We start from the raw sequence: 18,419 nt of genomic DNA on the forward strand, positions 1-18,419 counted from the left end.
ATTATTGTGTAACTTTTAATAGTCGAGGGATTCACCAAAACAACACTCTATAGTTGAGGGACCATCTGTGTACTTTACCTATAATTTATATTAAAATTTAAATTATTAAAAGAACATATATCACAATAATAATTTGGTAAAAAATACATTCAATTAATTTTATATTTCTCAAACTAAACATTGTAATCTTATATTCCTGTTAAACAAACCAAATAAGGTGATATAACATTCCCAAAAATAATATCACAATACAATAATATTATTCTAAAAGATAATCTAATCAAACATTTTCTTAGAGGTATATTAATTGTCAAGTAAAGTATAAGTTTGACAGGTAATTTCATATGATTAATTGATTATTATCATTCAATCAAATTGGGGTGGAGAAGTGAATAATCCGTAACTCTCAGTTTTCTTGGTCCAACGATAATGATGAAATTACTAAAAGCAATTAGTGTCAGCATTTGAAAGCAAAGTCCGTTAGCTGCAAGGCGTTCAGCTACAGCAACTACTCCCACATTACCTGTCATCATATTTGATAACAAAATAACAACCAACACACAATATATAATACTATATATATATTTTTGTTACCGGTTCAATCTCTTAAAATTAATTTTGTATTTTCAAAGTATTTCCGTTGAATTTTAATTTTAAAATTCTCTCAAAGAGCCACATGAAAATTTTATGATCAAGTATAATTGTTACGGAATATAAAAATATGAATTGATGTAGAAAAAAATAACTTTAATTAATAATAATAATCAAGTAATTTTATCTATATAATCTCTAATTAATTTGTGATTAGTAATAACGATGATATAAAAATAAACAAAGTGGATAAATCAACCCTAAAAAAACTCATCGTTACTTTATTCAATTAAAATCTCCATTATATATATCTTATTAATGCAACAAATATGATTCTAAAAATACTACAAAAATAATTGAACTATAATTTGGAAAGGCTAAAATAATTATAAAAATATATTAAATATAATAATATTATTATTATTATCCAAAATGAAAGATATTAAAATAATATATAATTAATTCATTTAAATGTTAAAATGATATCTAATAAATTCAATTAAAGCGTCCTAAATTTATTATTCAAGTGGTCCTCTTAAACATGCATCAATTATTCACATTACTATATGAACGATTCCATCGGACTTATCGAGAACCATAGGTTTGTCCATAAATAAATAAAACAATAGAGTTTAGATTTGGTGGAATTTAAATCTGTATATTTACACATTCAATATATTTTAGAATTACAGATAATTCTCATATTTTTTTTATAAAAAAACCTCAAAATAAGTTTGGAAAACCCTAGGAGATCTCCCTCTTTCCTTTTTAGGATTTGTGCCATTTATAGATTAAATTATTGTTTTTTTTTATTTTTAATAACAACATTTCTAATTTTTTTGATATATTTTTTATGTTTTTGTGGTATGTTTTTTTGTCTTCATTCTCGGTCGTTTGACATTTTTTTTATTTTTTGTTGTCTAAGAATTGGATTTAACGACGTCACGACTGATCAAAATGACATTTAATTGTAATTTTGTTGATCTCTCCTACTATGGACCCTCATATTGAATTTAGATATGTCATTTTACGTTCGTGGATAGTTTCTGATGACGCTCGATTCTGATTTGCGATTCTAGATGGTATTTCAATAGCTTAATCACCTTTTGTGGTTCATTTGTCGATATAGTTAGTTTTGTTCGTATCTATTTTTTATTCTTTTTTAACATTTTTCATGAATAGTCATTATATGATCTAAAACGAGTAATTTCAATATTATAGGAAATGTCTAAATTATATATTTAATTTATGATATAGTCATAGACTCTCATTGAAATTTTGGATATTTCCCGTTTTAATTAACAACATCTATTAAAAAACATTCAAGATATTTTTAAAACAACACTCAACAAATTTTTATGGATAAAAAAAAATCATCATGCATATTCAAAAGTTGATTATATTATTCTCCGTTAGTGATGTAGATTTAAACAGCATGATATGCACGCATGCATTAGATTTAATTTGTTTTTAGAAATTATTATTTGTGTGTGTGCGTGCATGCATTCGATACAGTGTATATAAATGGTAATCGTCCTAATGGATACAGTTATGTAGAATTTTACAAAGATGAATTTCTTACATTGCTCACTTACCTAATTATTGAGTACAGACATAATTTCCATATCCCAGCAATTTTATTTAGCTTTCGTGACTTAATATTTTATTTTCTATAAAGCCGGCCTTTTCTCTCTTATATAAATATAATCGTCTTCAACACTAAAGGCATGAGGAATTCGTAAACAAGGAAACAAAACACCCAATTTTCAGACATGGCTAAGCGTTTCAAGCTCAAAATTTCTCGTCTTTTACTATCTTTCCGATTATGTCGATCAATCAAGCCTACCAACTTGCCGGACATTCCATTCCCTTCCATTGGCCGCCTATCTCCGGTGAATCCTACCGCTTTAGGCGTTGGCTATCGGAACCTGAACCTCCCTGCTCCGCCTCCTCCGACACCAGACTTCTCTGTTATGAAACGCCATTTATCACCTAAGATAGCATCAGCCACGAGAAATAAGATGGAGAATGTGAAGGCCAATGCCGAGACCGAAACACTAATATCAACTTCCAGATCCTTTGGGACGATTCATCGTCGTTTGAGTTGGCTGAGGACTCTCACATGGAAACCAAGAAGAAGAAGAAGAAGAAGAAACTAAGGAATGGGAAGATGATGAAGAGACAAGAACCTTCTGGTCAAAGAAACACATAGGAGATCCGCCGTGGAGGGCGGAAGGGAAGGTGGGGGAGAGCGTAGCGGTGGTGAAGAGATCGGAGGATCCGTACGAGGATTTCAAGAGGTCAATGATGGAAATGATAACGGAGAAGCAGATGTTCCAAGTGGAGGAATTGGAGCAGCTGTTGCAGTGCTTTCTTTCGTTGAATTCGATTGAGTTTCATGGAATTATTGTGGAGGGCTTCATCGAGATTTGGGAAGCTTTGTTTTGTGAGCAGTAAATAGCTTTGGATCAATTCAACATAAAACGAAATAGGTATGCAAGGCTTAATCATCTCTAGTGAATCACACAAAATTACAACAATTATATTTATTTTAATAATTTTAAATATCATTTTCTATTTTGCTGATAATAACATATCATATTAATGTTCATTGATAATATATAAATTAGTGCTTTAAATACAAGTCCTAGATACAGTACTGTCAGAACCGTCTTTCCATTGGACCCGAAATTGGACTTCAACTTGAATAATTGGGTTAGAGTCGCCACCTACCATTTTAAAAACATTTAGGTAGGTCGGACACCATCTTATATGATCTACGTTTTACTAGAAATGTGTCGGGTTCGGGAGTCGGTTACGGTCAAGGAAGGATTAGCACCCTTGAATCGCCCTTTTGGTTCAAATTAATTTGTTGGTTGTCTTAATTTCCGAGAATTAAAATTTAAAATGTTTGATTCTAATTGCTTACCTTAATTGGTTGAAATTACCACTGAAAAATGTCGAAAGATGTTAGATTGTGAGAAGGAAAAAATAAGAAAAAAGAAAAAGGGAATATATATATATATATATATATATATATATAAAAGGTTATTTTAAAAAAGAAATAAAACAAAAAGGAAATAAAAATGAAAAAAGGATTAAAACAATATAGAATATATAATACAAAAAAAGTATTGATTAAATAATAAATAAAATAAACATAAAGGACTGAATTGAAATAACAATAAATCAGAGGGTGAAATTAAGAAGAATTCGGGTTGAAGCGGGTTGACCCAATGAGTCATATATAATAAAAAAAAGGCCCAAACATTTCATTTTTACTCTCTCTCTCTAAATAACAAAACCCTCACCCTCTCAACTCTATAAAATTCTCTCCCTTCCCCGGTGACTGATAAAACCGGCCACCACCCGGTAGTCATCCGGCGTCAGCTGCCGCCTCTGGCCACCACCGTCGGCGGTCGAAAAACTCAAATAGCCTCAAAATGTTCCCCTCGTCATCGTGAACCCGAAACCGAGCCCCAAGTCTCTAAAGTAAACACTAATAACCGTAGATCTACAAAAAAACCATTCCATCCTCACCCTTTTTCCGACGACTTTTCCACTTCTCAGTGTCTTTTTCCCTTCGATGGGGGTTCCTCCACACTCCCGAAGCTCTTGTCGACCCTTGATGAGGCAAAATGTTTCGCCTTTTACGATTTTACTTTTATCGTTTTTTAGTGTGGTTGGTTTCGGCCAACTGTTTTGGTGCTTTTTTGTGTACTGCTCTGTTTGCTTTGTGTTGGGTTCAATGACTCTCTCGGTTTACTGTGTTCGTTTTTATTGTTGGTTGTTGTTGCGTTCTTTGGTTCGCTGTAGGTGTTGTGTAATCGGTCTCAACTGATAATGTTTTTTTCCCCCCCTTCGTGTTTCTGTCCCCCCCTCAAGCCTTCGGGTTTCCCCTCCATATATAGCAACATGCATGAGAGTTTAGTGGTGGAGTAGGTTGCATCAAACCCGGATTTTACGGGATTTATTCTGTTATTTGAATGGGTTTAGTGGACTTTGAAAGTAGATTTAGTGGGATTCGATTTTTCTGGTGATGATTTGTTGATTTTTTCATTGATTTGGTGCTGACTGGAGTATAAGGTCTCGATGGAGCTGCTCATGTGGCCACGAGATGTTGTCGTGGAAGGAGAGCTATCGTTGGGGGCCTCTATGTGAAAAGTGGGGGACCATATTGCTTCTTGGAAATTGATGTGACGTGTGCTTCATGTGTGGAGCATGCTGGGGCTATTAGAGGCCTATAAAAAATGAAATGGAAATAAATATAAATATATGTGTATGTACTATACCATAAAAATAATAAAATAATATGCGTGGTCGGGCAAAAATTAGTTTCCACAGCTGCCCCTATTTATCCTTTTTCGTGGAACAAAAAATAGGACAAAGATAAAAAGACACAATTTTCGGTCGGTGGAGTTAAAAATTGACTTTGATATTTCAATTAAGAATAATTCCCTATCGAATTGAGTTGTGGATGGTTCCTTTGTCGCAAAGTCGAGTCCATGTTGAACTGAAGTCGTAGTCCAGAATGTGGCTTCTCATTGCCAAATTATAGTCAACCCCAGTCTTCTTCTCGGTTTAAAGACCTTGGTTTAAAAACTCGACTGGAAAATAGTTTCTTAACTCCACCATGTGGTTGACGTGTCGTCGAGCTGAATGGGATTGAACTCGACAATTTTTGTTGACAAATAGCTTTTCCCGACTTAAGCTATGCTGTAAATTTGATATGTCTTTGAGTTGAATGTGATCGAACTCGAAGGTCTTGGTTGACAGATAACTCTTCTCGCCTTGAGTTATGCTGTAAATGATATGCCTTGGAGCTGAGTGTAATCGAACTTGAAGGTCTTGGTTGACAGATAACCCTTCTCGCCTTGAGTTATGCTGTAAATGATGTGCCTTGGAGATGAGTGTAATCGAACTCGAAGGTCTTTTATTGGCAGATAACCCTTCTAGCCTTGAGTTATGATGTAAATAATGTGCCTTTGAGTTGAGCGTAGTCGAACTTGAAGGTCTTTGGTTGGCAGATAACCCTTCTAGCCTTGAGTTATGCTGTAAATGATGTGCCTTGGAGTTGAGCATAGTCGAACTCGAAGGTCTTTTGTTAGCAAATAACCCTTCTTGACATGATCTATGTTGCAAATGATGTGCCTTAGAGCTGAGCGTAGTCAAACTCGAAGGTCTTTGGTTGGTAGATAATTCTTCTAGCCTTGAGTTATACTGCAAATGATGTGCCTTGGAGTTGAGCGTCGAACTCGAAGTTCTTTTGTTCGCAAATAGCGTTTCTTGCCTTGAGCTATGTTGCAAATGATGTGCCTTGGAGATGAGCGTAGTCGAACTCGAAGGTTTTTGGTTAGTAGATAAGCCTTCTAGCCTTGAGTTATGCTGCAAATGATGTGCCTTGGAATTGAGCGTAGTCGAACTCGAAGGTCATTTGGTGACAGATAGCGCTTCTTGCCTTGAGCTATGTTGCAAACGATATGCCTTGGAGCTGAGCATAGTCGAACTTGAAGGTCTTTTGTTGGCAAATATCCCTTCTTGCCTTGAGCTATGTTGCAAATGATGTGCCTTGGAGTTGAGCGTAGTTAAACTCGAAGGTCTTTTATTGGCAGATAACCCTTCTAGCCTTGAGTTATGCTGCTAATAGTTTCTTTAAAAAAATTGCTTCCCTTCACGGGTCTAAGCCGATCATTATTCTTCATGTGGTTCCTTTGAGCGGCTTTGAACCAAATAATATGATTTTTGGATGACTCCCCTTCACGGGAAAACCCACTGATAAATTCTATCAGCTGGATATCTTCCGTTGTGGAATTAAAATTTGGCTTGAAAAAATTAACTGGAAACCTGCTACTTGAGTTAAGCTGATATGGATTCGTTCTGAATTGGCTCTTGAACACATCTGAAATTGATTATGAGATCTGTAGATATGTCAAGTTGGTTAAGGTGTAGATTCTCACTGCTGAGTAAAGCAACCACCATTGATCTTTAAAGGAGCTTTCAAATCGAGTATCTTTCGTCATGAAGTCGAAACTTGACTCTGAAAGCTGCAAAAACAATTATGCATGTGAAAAATGATAAATGTAATGCTCTTAAGTATGTCTAAGATGCATGTAATATGAATTAGCCTTGGACGGAGTCTCGTGCTTTGTTTGCCGATCTTGATCCTTGGAATCAATCATGCCCCATTTTCTTCTCAGGTTGCAGCCTTTCACATTTTAGACTGTCATGTTTGAAAATGTTTTTTCCTTTCTCTTATTTAGATGGGAAAAAAGGATATGAAAATAGAGGAATTCTGTAAAATATTGCCCCTTAATTCAGGCTCGCAATCAAATCGAATCAAATCATAAACATGAGTTCAAAGAATATCAAAGGAATCAATAGCTCTTTTAATGCTTTCAGAGTTATAACTCTTTGAAAAATATTCAAGTGGATGAGTTGGCTTTAGGTTGACCTAAGGTTTCATCCATAAACAAATGTCATTTTTTTCGGTTATTGCAACCTGCTTTTTCTTTGGCTTTGCATTTTAATTGGATGCGGACAAAATAACGCAACCATCATTATCAATTACTAGACCTTTTATTTCAGTTCTCTGAAATCTTTCATTTGTTCAAGTTTTGGAAGATCCTCTAACAAAGGTAGTGCAGAAATATCGGTCTAAAAATGAAATTCTTGAGTGCTCGTGTAAATTTGACTATAACAGGTGTTCCTTAACTCCCTTAGTCCATTTTTACTGAAACTCCTTATTTAAATTTGTCATTGTCTGGCTAGTTGAATCCATAAAGTCGAGCGTTTAACCAATTATTCTAGAGGGACAACTTAATATCATTGTATATATATTATAATCACCTTTATCAGGCTAGCTGAATATTATCCATAAAGTCGGGGCGTTTAACCAATTTCTTTAGAGGGACAACTCAAACTTTATTGTATATATATAATATTAGAATTTGGGTATACGGATCCAATTTCTTAAGTTTGTCAAGAAGAACTTGTTATAGTCTAGATGTTTTTTAAAGTCAAGAAATCTCATCTTTAGAGCTCAATTTCCAAACAATTGACCAAAACTAGATTTGCTTACTCAACTATTCCATCTGTGAAGATCATTATCATCACTGAACGTCTTTAACAAAAAGTATAATAATGTCATATACAAAAGATGCCCCATGTTGTCCGCACCTATGCACATCTAAATACCAAGCCTCTTTTCATTTCCTTATGAGAGAAAAATGTTATATTGGTTATTTGCAAGAGTAGGGTACGGTGTTTGAGCGTATCTTCATGGGTAAAGTCAAAGTCACTTTTTTATCATGTTACTTTGTCAAATATATGTAACTCTGAATCATTTACAGAGTTTTTTAATTCAGTTTATATTAAAAGAATTTCAAGTTGTAAAGTTGATTCAATGCTCCACATAAATTCATTGAAATATCCAAAGAAAGTTCAAAAACGAGTTCCAAATATGAGAAAGTTCAAAAAAATTCAAACAAGATGCCTCAAAATTGAATAAGGACTCATCAGAATGCCCCACTTGCCATGACTCTTTCTACTTTGGGAGTGTCATTGCTTTCATCGTAAAATTCCAGCTCTTTTCTGTCAATCATTAGCTGGATCAAGGCTCTAAATTCGGCACATTCTTGTATATCATGTCTATCTTCATTGTGATAACAACAATGACTGTCACCTTTGGAATCTGATGTGCTAGGATGTGGTGCAAGAAACCCCGCATTTATCATTTGTCTCCATACCCAAGCAAGAGGTTATTTCACTTCGGAAACTTTGGTTTTGGCCTTTTTACCATTTTCCTCAGTGATTGCACTTTCCTCATTCTCTTTATGATTAAGAAGAGGGTTATGTGCAATGTGGGGTGATTTTGTATTGTTGAAATGAATCCAACTCCTGTTGCGCATTCTTTGGATAACTCTCTTAAAGGCGAGGCAATTTTCAATAGCATGCCCCGAAACACCGCTATGATATTCACAATGCGCATTTTTGTCATACCACCTGGGGTAGGGGGCTTTAGAGGTGTCTTTGGATAGGGTGACACCATATGTGCGTCAAACAGTTGTTGGTAGAGCTCCATGTATGTCATGGGAATGGGATCGAAATGCTCATTTTCTCTCCTTGGTTCTCTAGAAGATGATACAACTGCAATTGGTTTTGATTTGCATATGATCTCTCATTCCTTCTTCTTCGGGGAAGGCTTTCCACTCGACCTACCTCCTGGTTTAATGGTCGTTTTGACTTCTTCCCCAAATTTCAGAATGCGATAACCATCCAAATTATTTTGAACTCCTAATAAGATTCTGGGTGAGACAACTACTTGCGGGGTAGGTGACATAGTTACCCCTTCCGATGAACCTGCCCCAGGTGCACTTATCTAACACAGGCCAGCTAACTTGGCAATGATCTGATCGACCAAGGACTCTTGGCCTTTCGTAATTGCATCTAGGGAACTCTGCCTATTTCAATTTATCTTTTCTTCTAGATCCTTCTGTAACCTTAGCATGTTCTCTTCAAGTTGAGCAATTCTGGATTCCATTTCCTTTCGGTTTGAATGGGGATAACACGTGTCTGAAGCTTGTGGAGGTAAATCCGGTGTTTGTTCCCTTTTGATGAGACATCTTTCGTTAGTTAATGCGAATGTAAAGAAATGAAAGTAACAAAATACAAAACTATGTTTTAAATGCATAATGCATGCAATGTTCGAGGCATTGATCCAAAAAATGTGTCTATTATTATAAATAATCCTTATTGGGTACAAAAGTGTTACATCTTAGGAGAAAAAACATTTTGATGGTATAGATCCCAAACAGCCTCTGACAAATTAATTCGTCTTCCATCTTTTTTTGTCATCGGTTGAATATCCTGTCGAACCGTTCCGGCTCCTTTGGCTAAACTGTGCAAGTAATGAGCTGCTTGCTCCAAAAAATCTCGAATGACTGCATCTCCGGGTTTCACTCTCTGCTGAGCTTGTTCCTAATGAAAGCGTCATTGGAGCCCTCCATCGATAGGAACTATCCGAAGCTTGCTTCTTAGATTTGTCAAAAAATGACATGTTATCTTTGAAGGGACTCTCCAAGTCAATTTTTCTCGTCTTGCCCCTACAACCTTTGCCCCCTCTCGAAAAGTCGACTTCTGGTGTGCACAGTGTAAATCTTGGTCCATCCTGGGTATTCTTTGACCATAGCTGGATTTCTGAGCTTTTCATCTCTTGTATTATAACCCCTTTATCCATTAATGCAGATTATTTACATTTAATGAACATGTTTTTTGGATTAAAACCTCTTTTAATGGATGCAAATGATGAACGTAAAATGAAAGAGAACAAAAATGAAAATAGTTAATGAGGTATGGATAATAATCAAAACAATAATGAAAATAAAAGTCCTACCCCACATGCTTATTATTCCTACCCGGACATGATCTATATCCCGCAAGTTGATTTTGAACAAGTCCTAACCTCATAAATTTCTAGTTCACATGCTTTGAATATGAAATAGAGCAGGAAATAATATCAAGATAGCCTAGGGTTTGAAATGAGGTTTTGGGGTGGGCTCTAATTCCCTGTAATCTCCCAGTTTAGGTTCTAAAGAAAGGTACCCAAGTTCTCCTTGCTGGTGCCCCCTTGGTCTTACCAGACCCCTAGTCCTAAGCCTATTACAAGCTTTTGTGAACTAAGTTAATCTCGAGAGGAAACATTGTCTCATGCCCGCACGGTGAATAAATTCACACGAAGACATAAGGTATATGAATCCCGAATGTTACTTGCTAGGCCCGCATGGAGAATAAAGTCTCATGATGGCGTCGCTTTTACCCCCCACTTAAAAGGGTTCGGAGCTTAGGTATAGAGCCTGAGATAAAAAATTTCAAAAATATGAAATCATTGAAAAAAACGTTAGTACAACTATGTATTTGAAAAATAATCAAAGGTAAATAATTGGAATCGAATAAATAATCTAAAATTTAAATTTACAATTTTCGCACAAAAAGACAACCGAAAAATAATTTCGGCCTGACTCACTTACCAGTCCCCAGCGAAGTCGCCAAGCTGTCAGAACCATCTTTCGATTGGCCTCGGAATTGGGCTTCGACTTGAATAATTGGGTTAGAGTCGGCACCGAACATTTTAAAAATATTTAGGTAGGCCGGACACCATCTTACCTAATCTACGTTTTACCATAAATGTGTCAGGTTTGGGAGTCAGTTACGGTCAAGGAAGGATTCACACCCTTGAATCACCCTTTCGATACCAATTAATTTGTCGGTTATCTTAATTTGCGAGAATTAAAATTTTTTGATTCTAATTGCTTACCTTGATTGGTTGAAATTACCAATGAAAATGTCGAAAGATGTTAGATTGTGAGAAGGGAAAAAATACCAAAAAAAGGAAATATATATATATATATATACATTAATATAATAATAAAATAAAGTAAAATAAGTGGCAAAGATAAACAAAAGTTAGTTAAAAAAAATAGAAAATAGTAAAATAATAATAAAATAATAATAATAATAATAAATAAGAAGGTTATTTTAAAAAAGAAAAAGAATAAATAAAAAAAGAAATAAAACAAAAAGGAAATAAAAATGAAAAAAGGATTAAAACAATATAGAATATATAATACAAAAAAAGTAATGATTAAATAATAACCCCCCTTTCTAACTCGAAAACACGTGGATCTCACCCTCCGGGTCGAGTTGAAGCGGGTTGACCCAGCGGGTCATATATAATAAAAAAAAGGCCCAAATATTTCATTTTTACTCTCTCTCTCAAAATAACAAAACCCTCACCCTCTAAACTCTCTCAAATTCTCTCATTTTCCCCAGTGACTGATCAAAGCCCAACCACCACCCTGGTGGTCATCCGCCGTCTGCCGCCACCACTGGCGGCCAAAAAACCCCAAATTGCCTCAAAATGTTCCCCTCGTCATCTTGAACTTGAAACCGAGCCATAAGTCTCTAAAGTAAACACTAATAATCGTAGATCTACAAAAAACCGTTTGATCCTCACCATTTTTCCGGCGACTTTTTCACTTCTCGGTACCCTTTTCCCTTCGATGAGGGTTCCTCCACACTCTTGGAGCTCTTGTTGACCCTTGATGAGGCAAAAAGCTTCTCCTTTTACGGTTTTACTTTTTTCGTTTTTGGTGTGGTTGGTTTCGGCCAACTGTTTTGGTGGTTTTTTTGTGTGCTGCTTTGTTTGCTTTGTGTTGGGTTCGATGACTCTCTCGGTTTAGTGTGTTCGATCTTACTGTTGGTTGTTGTTGCGTTCTTTGGTTCGCTGTAGGTATTGTGTAATCAGTCTCAACTGATAATGTGTTTTTGGTCCCCATCGTGTTTCTCTCCCCCCTCAAGCATTTGGGTTTCCCCCTCCTTATATAGCAGCCAGCATGAGAGTTTAGTGGTGGAGTAGGTTACATCAAACCTATATTTTGCGGGATTTATTATGTTATTTGAATGGGTTTAGTGGTTTTTAAAAGTAGATTTAGTGGGATTCAGTTTTTCTGGTGATGATTTGTTGATTTTTTTCATTGATTTGGTGCTGACTGGAGTATAAGGTCTCGATGGAGCTGCTCATGTGGCCACGAGATGTTGTCGTAGAAGGAGAGCCATCGTTGGGGGCCTCTGTGTGAAAAGTGGGGGACCATATTGCTGCTTGGAAACTGATGTGGCGTGTGCTTCACGTGTGGAGCATGTTGGGGCTATTAGAGACCTATAAAAATGAAATGGAAATAAATATAAATATATTTGTAGGTACTATACCATAAAAATAATAAAATAATATGCGTGGTCGGACGAAAATTAGAGTCCACAAGTACACTTCGACGTGGTTTTATAAAAGCACTCTTGGATAAAATGTTTTTTTACCGCCAAATCAATGCCAAATGGGTAAAAAAAATTATGGTAAAAATGGTGGCTTTAAACCAACAACAAAAGCTAGGATTTATAATTTTTTCATTTTCAATTTTACATTTGGAAGCAAATTATAAATTTACCCTTACTATTGCATGAACTCCACTTAATAATGTATTTGCATTTTATTTTAATAATTTACTATTAACATCCTTAAAAAATAATTAATTACTTAATAATTTATTTTAATTACTAATATTTTTTCTAATATTCTTTTTTTCAAAAACAAGAATTTAAATTATTATTTCATAATAATTTTATATTCATATGTTAAAAAGTATCGATAATATATATTTTTATTAATAAAATATATAATATATAAAAATATTATTAATGAGTTATCTTAAAATATTTTTATATTTAATTATATTTTAAGTTGATATATTTAATATATCATAATATTAATAAGTGTAAATATTACTTAAATATTATAGTTTTAATTTACAACATAATGTCTATAATATATATTTTACCTTTTCAAACTTAGTTTTTAATAATAATCTCAAACAATTGAATTTTAAATTACACTTTTGTGCAACACTTTTAAAAGTTACTTTTCAAAAGCTACGTCAATGTGACCCTGAGTCTAATCATTTATTATCAATATAAACACTTTAAAAACATTTAATGGTAGTACGAACTAAGTTATATCAATTGCTAAAGGAATTTTTATTATTCTTAAAGGTCTCATATTTGAGTGTCAAAACTGTAGGATATTTGAGCGTGAATTGTCAAATGATTGATAATCTTTAAAATAGATACTATCACATAACACTTGTAAGCTTTTTATATTAATGAAAAATAAAAAAAACATTAAATGATATACAAACATCCGTGGTTTCAATACGTTAGTTTTAAAAATAAATATAAAAGAAAATTAATAATATTATAATATAAAAACATATAACACAAATATAGTTAGGCTTGTGAAATATATAAATAATTTTGATATTATAGAAATATAAGAATTAAATAAAATGATATTTTAAAATTTATTTTTTTATTTAATAAAATGAATAAATGTTAATAGTGTTTAAAGATATTTGAGTGTTTGCACGAATTAATCGATCTGGTAGTAAATAAATTGTTGTCATTCTTTGAGATATTGAGTTCGAAAACCATGAATATCAAGGTATGAGTGTCAAATAATTGAAAGATATCTTTGAATAAATATTGTTTCATACACAAGATTAATAAAAAAAATTATGAGTGCTTGGCTAGGAATTTTATTAAGAATGGTTATTGAGCTATTAAATATTGTCGTGGATAACAAGGCCCAATTGTTATGCAACTGTAGTTGAGATGATATGAGATTTGGATATATAAATGATTGTAATGTGATTTGAGTCGGTATTTAAAGGGTGATCCATTTAATAAAAGGAACTTGATATTTGTTTTAGGGTTCTCTTTGAAAACTCATATGCCTTGTGAAAGTTTAACACTGTATCAGATATTCAAGTTCTGACCCACAATTATCTAGCTTCCTGGCTTCTTGCAACAGCTTGTTTGAGCAAAAACCTCAACGTCAATCTGTAATTTGATTTCCAGATTATATTTGTAGCTGTGCACAACCAAGGTGATGCATCTGCATTGTCGTCTTATATCAATAAAGACCACAAAGTTAATCAGGGTTTTAAAGGAGTTTCTTCATATGGATCAGCTATTTGGTAAGCTAGGCCATCTTATGGATCAATGTGTTCCGCCTATTCAACAAGTCTGCAATCAGGGTTCCATATACAAGTAGAGATAAGGTCCATATAGGCGATGGTTTCACACTTTCTATTTCTCGTTCTAATCAATATATATTGTTTTCGTCTACTAAGAAACTTGCTCGTACACAATTGTTACCTGATTCAGAAAGAACTTTTAATTTAGATGTTTGTAAAATTCGATCTGAATTAATCGGTTAATAGATCAAAAATCACTGATTAATTCAAAAATAAAGTGTTGTGATAGGTAAGCAGTGGCGGAGCCACCCTGAAATCTAAATTTTTTCGATTAGTTACTTATTTTTACTATTAGTGCTCACCTTGAAACTTTTTGTATATATCTTGCAATTTAAGTTTTATTTGCTTTGTTACTTATTTTATTGATATTGCTCATCAACTATAATATTTATTTGTACCCATTCATTTAAATAAAATTATATATATATATGCGATCACCCTTAATAATATTTCTAGATTTGTCATTATAGATAAAGTACAATATTTGTAATGGGTGTTAGATGGTTAAGAGTCATGTTTTTAACATTCAAGACTTCATCTATGCGGTAAGCCCTTTTGCAGTGGTTGAAGTTGATGTGTGAGGTATTGCATATATATTGTTTAATGGGTATCACTACTATATTTTATTTTAGGATAGTACATCAGGATTCCTCCAAAATAAATCTGAAGCTTCCATTGTATTTGCATTGTTCTTTTCATTAGTGAAGATTCAATTTGACTCTATCATAAATCTGATGGTGACTCAGTTTAGTGTTGCACATAAAGTGGCTTGTCAACACAATGTAGTGTAAAGGAAGCAGACACATTATGAATGTTCTCAGATAAGATAACGATTCATTTTCAAAATTAGATTTTTAAAGATAATCTTAAATAATATGAATTAAATGTAAAATCTAAAAAAAAAAATTAACATGATTTTTGAATATTTTTAAATTCTACCCTAAACTGTCACGTTAATATCATAAACTATTATATCAATATCATAATTATTAGTATTTAATTTTATTTATCAAATAATTAATATTTTTCTTAATTTAAGGAATAAATCAAATATAAAAGTCACGGGAAAAAATACCAGAATAATGCAATATAGGAAAATTATTTCCCACAGTAATGTGGTTCCAATATTATTTCCCCATCTAAAGTATTTTTTTACAATACACGCCTAAAGACCTGAGGATATCTCGGCGTCTTCTGGCTAAAATTTTGCTTACATAATCCATGGTAATTACTCGGCGTCTTTAGTTAAAATAGATAGAGAAGGGTCTTTGATTTCTCGGCGTCTTTAGCTTTGCATTTTTTTCTCTGCATGTGGGGGGGGGGGTGGGGCAGGGAAATTCCTCTTCTACGTTAAATTAGAAAACAAATAAAATAGGAAAGGTGAGTTGGTAGCAGTTATGAGATATTTCCAAAGGGAAATAGTAGTGGAGCATGTGAGAGTTATATGCGATGTATGGCTAAAGCAACTCAAAAATATCAAAATTTATTAAAGTATTAGTTTCATTTAACGCAGCAGATGAATCTCCTTGCCCCCACATGCAGAGAAAGAATGCAGAGTTGAAGATGCCGAGAAATCAGAGGCCTTTCTCTATCTATTTTAACTAAAGACACCGAATAATCCCCATGGATTATGTATGCAAAATTTTAGCTAGAAAGATGCGAGATATTCTGAGGTCTTTAAGTGTATACAGTAGAAAATACTCTAGATGAAGAAATAATATTAGAACCACGTTACTATAAAAAATAATTTTCTCATACTGCATTATTCTGACATTTTTACTGTCACGTCAGTTTTTTTAAGAAAAATTGAAAATTTCAAATGGCACTAAGGGTGCGTTTGGTTAACAGAATGTAAAATTATTAGTGGGAATATAAGATTACCAGTGAGAATATAAGATTAACAGTGGGAATGTAAGATTACCAGAGAATAGGATTATTGTGAATGTTGTATTTTGTGTTTGGTTAGCTTAGCAGGAATGTAAGATTATCGTGTTTGGTTAAAGGAATAAAAGATTATTATAATGTATATTTAACCAAATTGTCCTTATTATATATTGGTTTTTTAACAAGTTACGCGCCTCCATTACTGACGCCACCGTTGTCGACGGTCCCAGCTTGAACGGCTTGACTTTAGCGGTTGAAAAGCCCGGATCTTTTACCATCCACTATGACTTCCCCAAAAAGGCACTCACAACTTGAATATCAGTTTTCCTTTAACTATACCCTCAGTGAATCATTGACTTGCTAATTACTTCACTTTTTTTATTATAGGATTTTCGATTTCAGTTTATGAGCACTGTTAGGGTTGCGGAGTTTCCCTTGAAGCTTACTTACATTCACAGCAGAGGGGGATAACCGGACGGTTTTCGACGGGGCGCTTATGATGGACTCTGCTAACAAGGTGTCTGGTAATTACACGCTTGATACGGGGTCCTGTAAGCTCAAGTACAGCTACGTGCACGCTGAGGTTACCACTTTCGAGCAATGTTATGATTGGGGGAAGAACGCCTGGGATTTTGCGGTTTCGAGGACAGTATACGACGACGTTTTCAAGGCAACGTATCAGACATGGAACAGCGATTTGGCTTTGGAGTGGTCGAGAAATTCCAAGTTTAATGGGACTTTTAAGGTATTTAAAACTATATGACCAGTTATTTCCTTGTGCTTTCTTTGAATTTTTAGTGTGTTTCCATTGCATACCAAGGAACTAAACTCTAGATTATAGAGAACAGAAGTGAATTGAGGTTCATAGGATAACTTGTTAAACAGTTGCATGTATTGCAAAATACTACATTTTCCCCATATACTTAGGATATCGATATGGTTTGTTCAAGAAATCGAGCGCAACTTTGAAAACTGAGGTAATATGAGTCTTGTAATTTTGAGAACGTCGTCGTATACTGTCCTCGAAACCGCAAAATCCCTTGTATACTGTCCTCGAAAACGTCATATACCCCTTCTGATTTGGGGAGAGAGCCATAGCCAATACAAGAATGCTGCTCGTAGGTTAGCATGGTAAATAAATCGGTCCATCAGATCTTAAATTTTAGATCACGTGGGTCTATTAGAGATTTTATCTATATATTGTTGCTAGTTAGGAGGCTATGAACTCCTGAGTCCAAAGGTCATGGATTTCATACAAATTCTGATTTCATACAAATCAGAAGGGGTAGACCCCAACAAACGACACAACCTCTTGTATCCATCAACAAGGTTTGAGAAGTATTTTATGCAAGAGGGTGTTTTTTTCTAAGTATGGCTGCTTAGTGTGGTTTCGAAGAGCATAAGTACAGTAAATAACTGATGTTTCCTTATATTCCGCCATCAATAAAGTCTACTGTGTTCTTGATTTAGTCTTCTGTTGTTTGAAGTGAATTAAGGCTCATAGGATAACTTTAATTGCAAAATACTACGTTTCCCCATTTTATTAGGAAATCGGTGCAGGTAAATTTTCAAGAAAGAATATTGTGGGACTGGCCTATTGTAATGTGAAAAGCGTGAGATGATTTGTAAATTCTAACCATGATCCTTTTCTCTTTATTTTTCCAGATTTCAGCGCACATGAATCTGGCTGAAGAATCTAAGATTCCCAGAATTATAGCCGACAGTAGTTGGGATTTGGAAATTTGAATTGTTGTTTCAATTCTATAACAAGTTTTGTAGGCTGCTTTGTTGTTGGTTGTACCACACCTGCACTGCTGTTCTCTGAAATTATGAAATATCAGATCTCCATTCTTGCACTCTGGTGTTTGTTGGTTTATGATTATAATATACAATAATTATGTATCTGTATAATCCAAACTTTATATTTAAATATGCTTTGGACATTCAATATAGATAATTTTTTTTTGGGGGGGGGGGGGAAACTTAATTTTATACCATGTTGGGAGGTCTCTGTCCCAATGTCAAATGGATGACCTTAATTTAAATCTATCAATTTTGATCTGAATTCAAAAACTTGATCCGATTAATTTAATTTTAAATTCGTTCCACTTATATTTAATATTTAAATTGATTATAAAATTTGATAATTCGAACATGTTTAACTTAGACATTTTATATAAACCCAAATTAACACAAACCTGGAATAATCTTGAACTTGAATACCTTGAATGGGAAGGCTTGAAATTCTAAATAATCTAAATTTAAATTGATATTAATAAAAAATTAAACCTTTAATTTTGAATG

The 18,419-nt window shown here is 33.9% G+C and overlaps 2 pseudogenes; both read left to right on the plus strand.

Moving 5' to 3' along the window:
• Positions 1-2,325: 2,325 nt before the first annotated feature.
• Positions 2,326-3,048, plus strand: LOC120155560 (annotated as a pseudogene).
• Positions 3,049-8,678: 5,630 nt separating this feature from the next.
• Positions 8,679-17,872, plus strand: LOC120155561 (annotated as a pseudogene).
• The last annotated feature ends 547 nt before the right edge of the window (positions 17,873-18,419 follow it).

The sequence above is a fragment of the Hibiscus syriacus genome, unplaced genomic scaffold, assembly GCF_006381635.1.
Source record: "Hibiscus syriacus cultivar Baekdansim isolate YM2019G1 unplaced genomic scaffold, ASM638163v2 tig00111197_pilon, whole genome shotgun sequence".
Lineage (NCBI taxonomy): Eukaryota > Viridiplantae > Streptophyta > Magnoliopsida > Malvales > Malvaceae > Hibiscus > Hibiscus syriacus.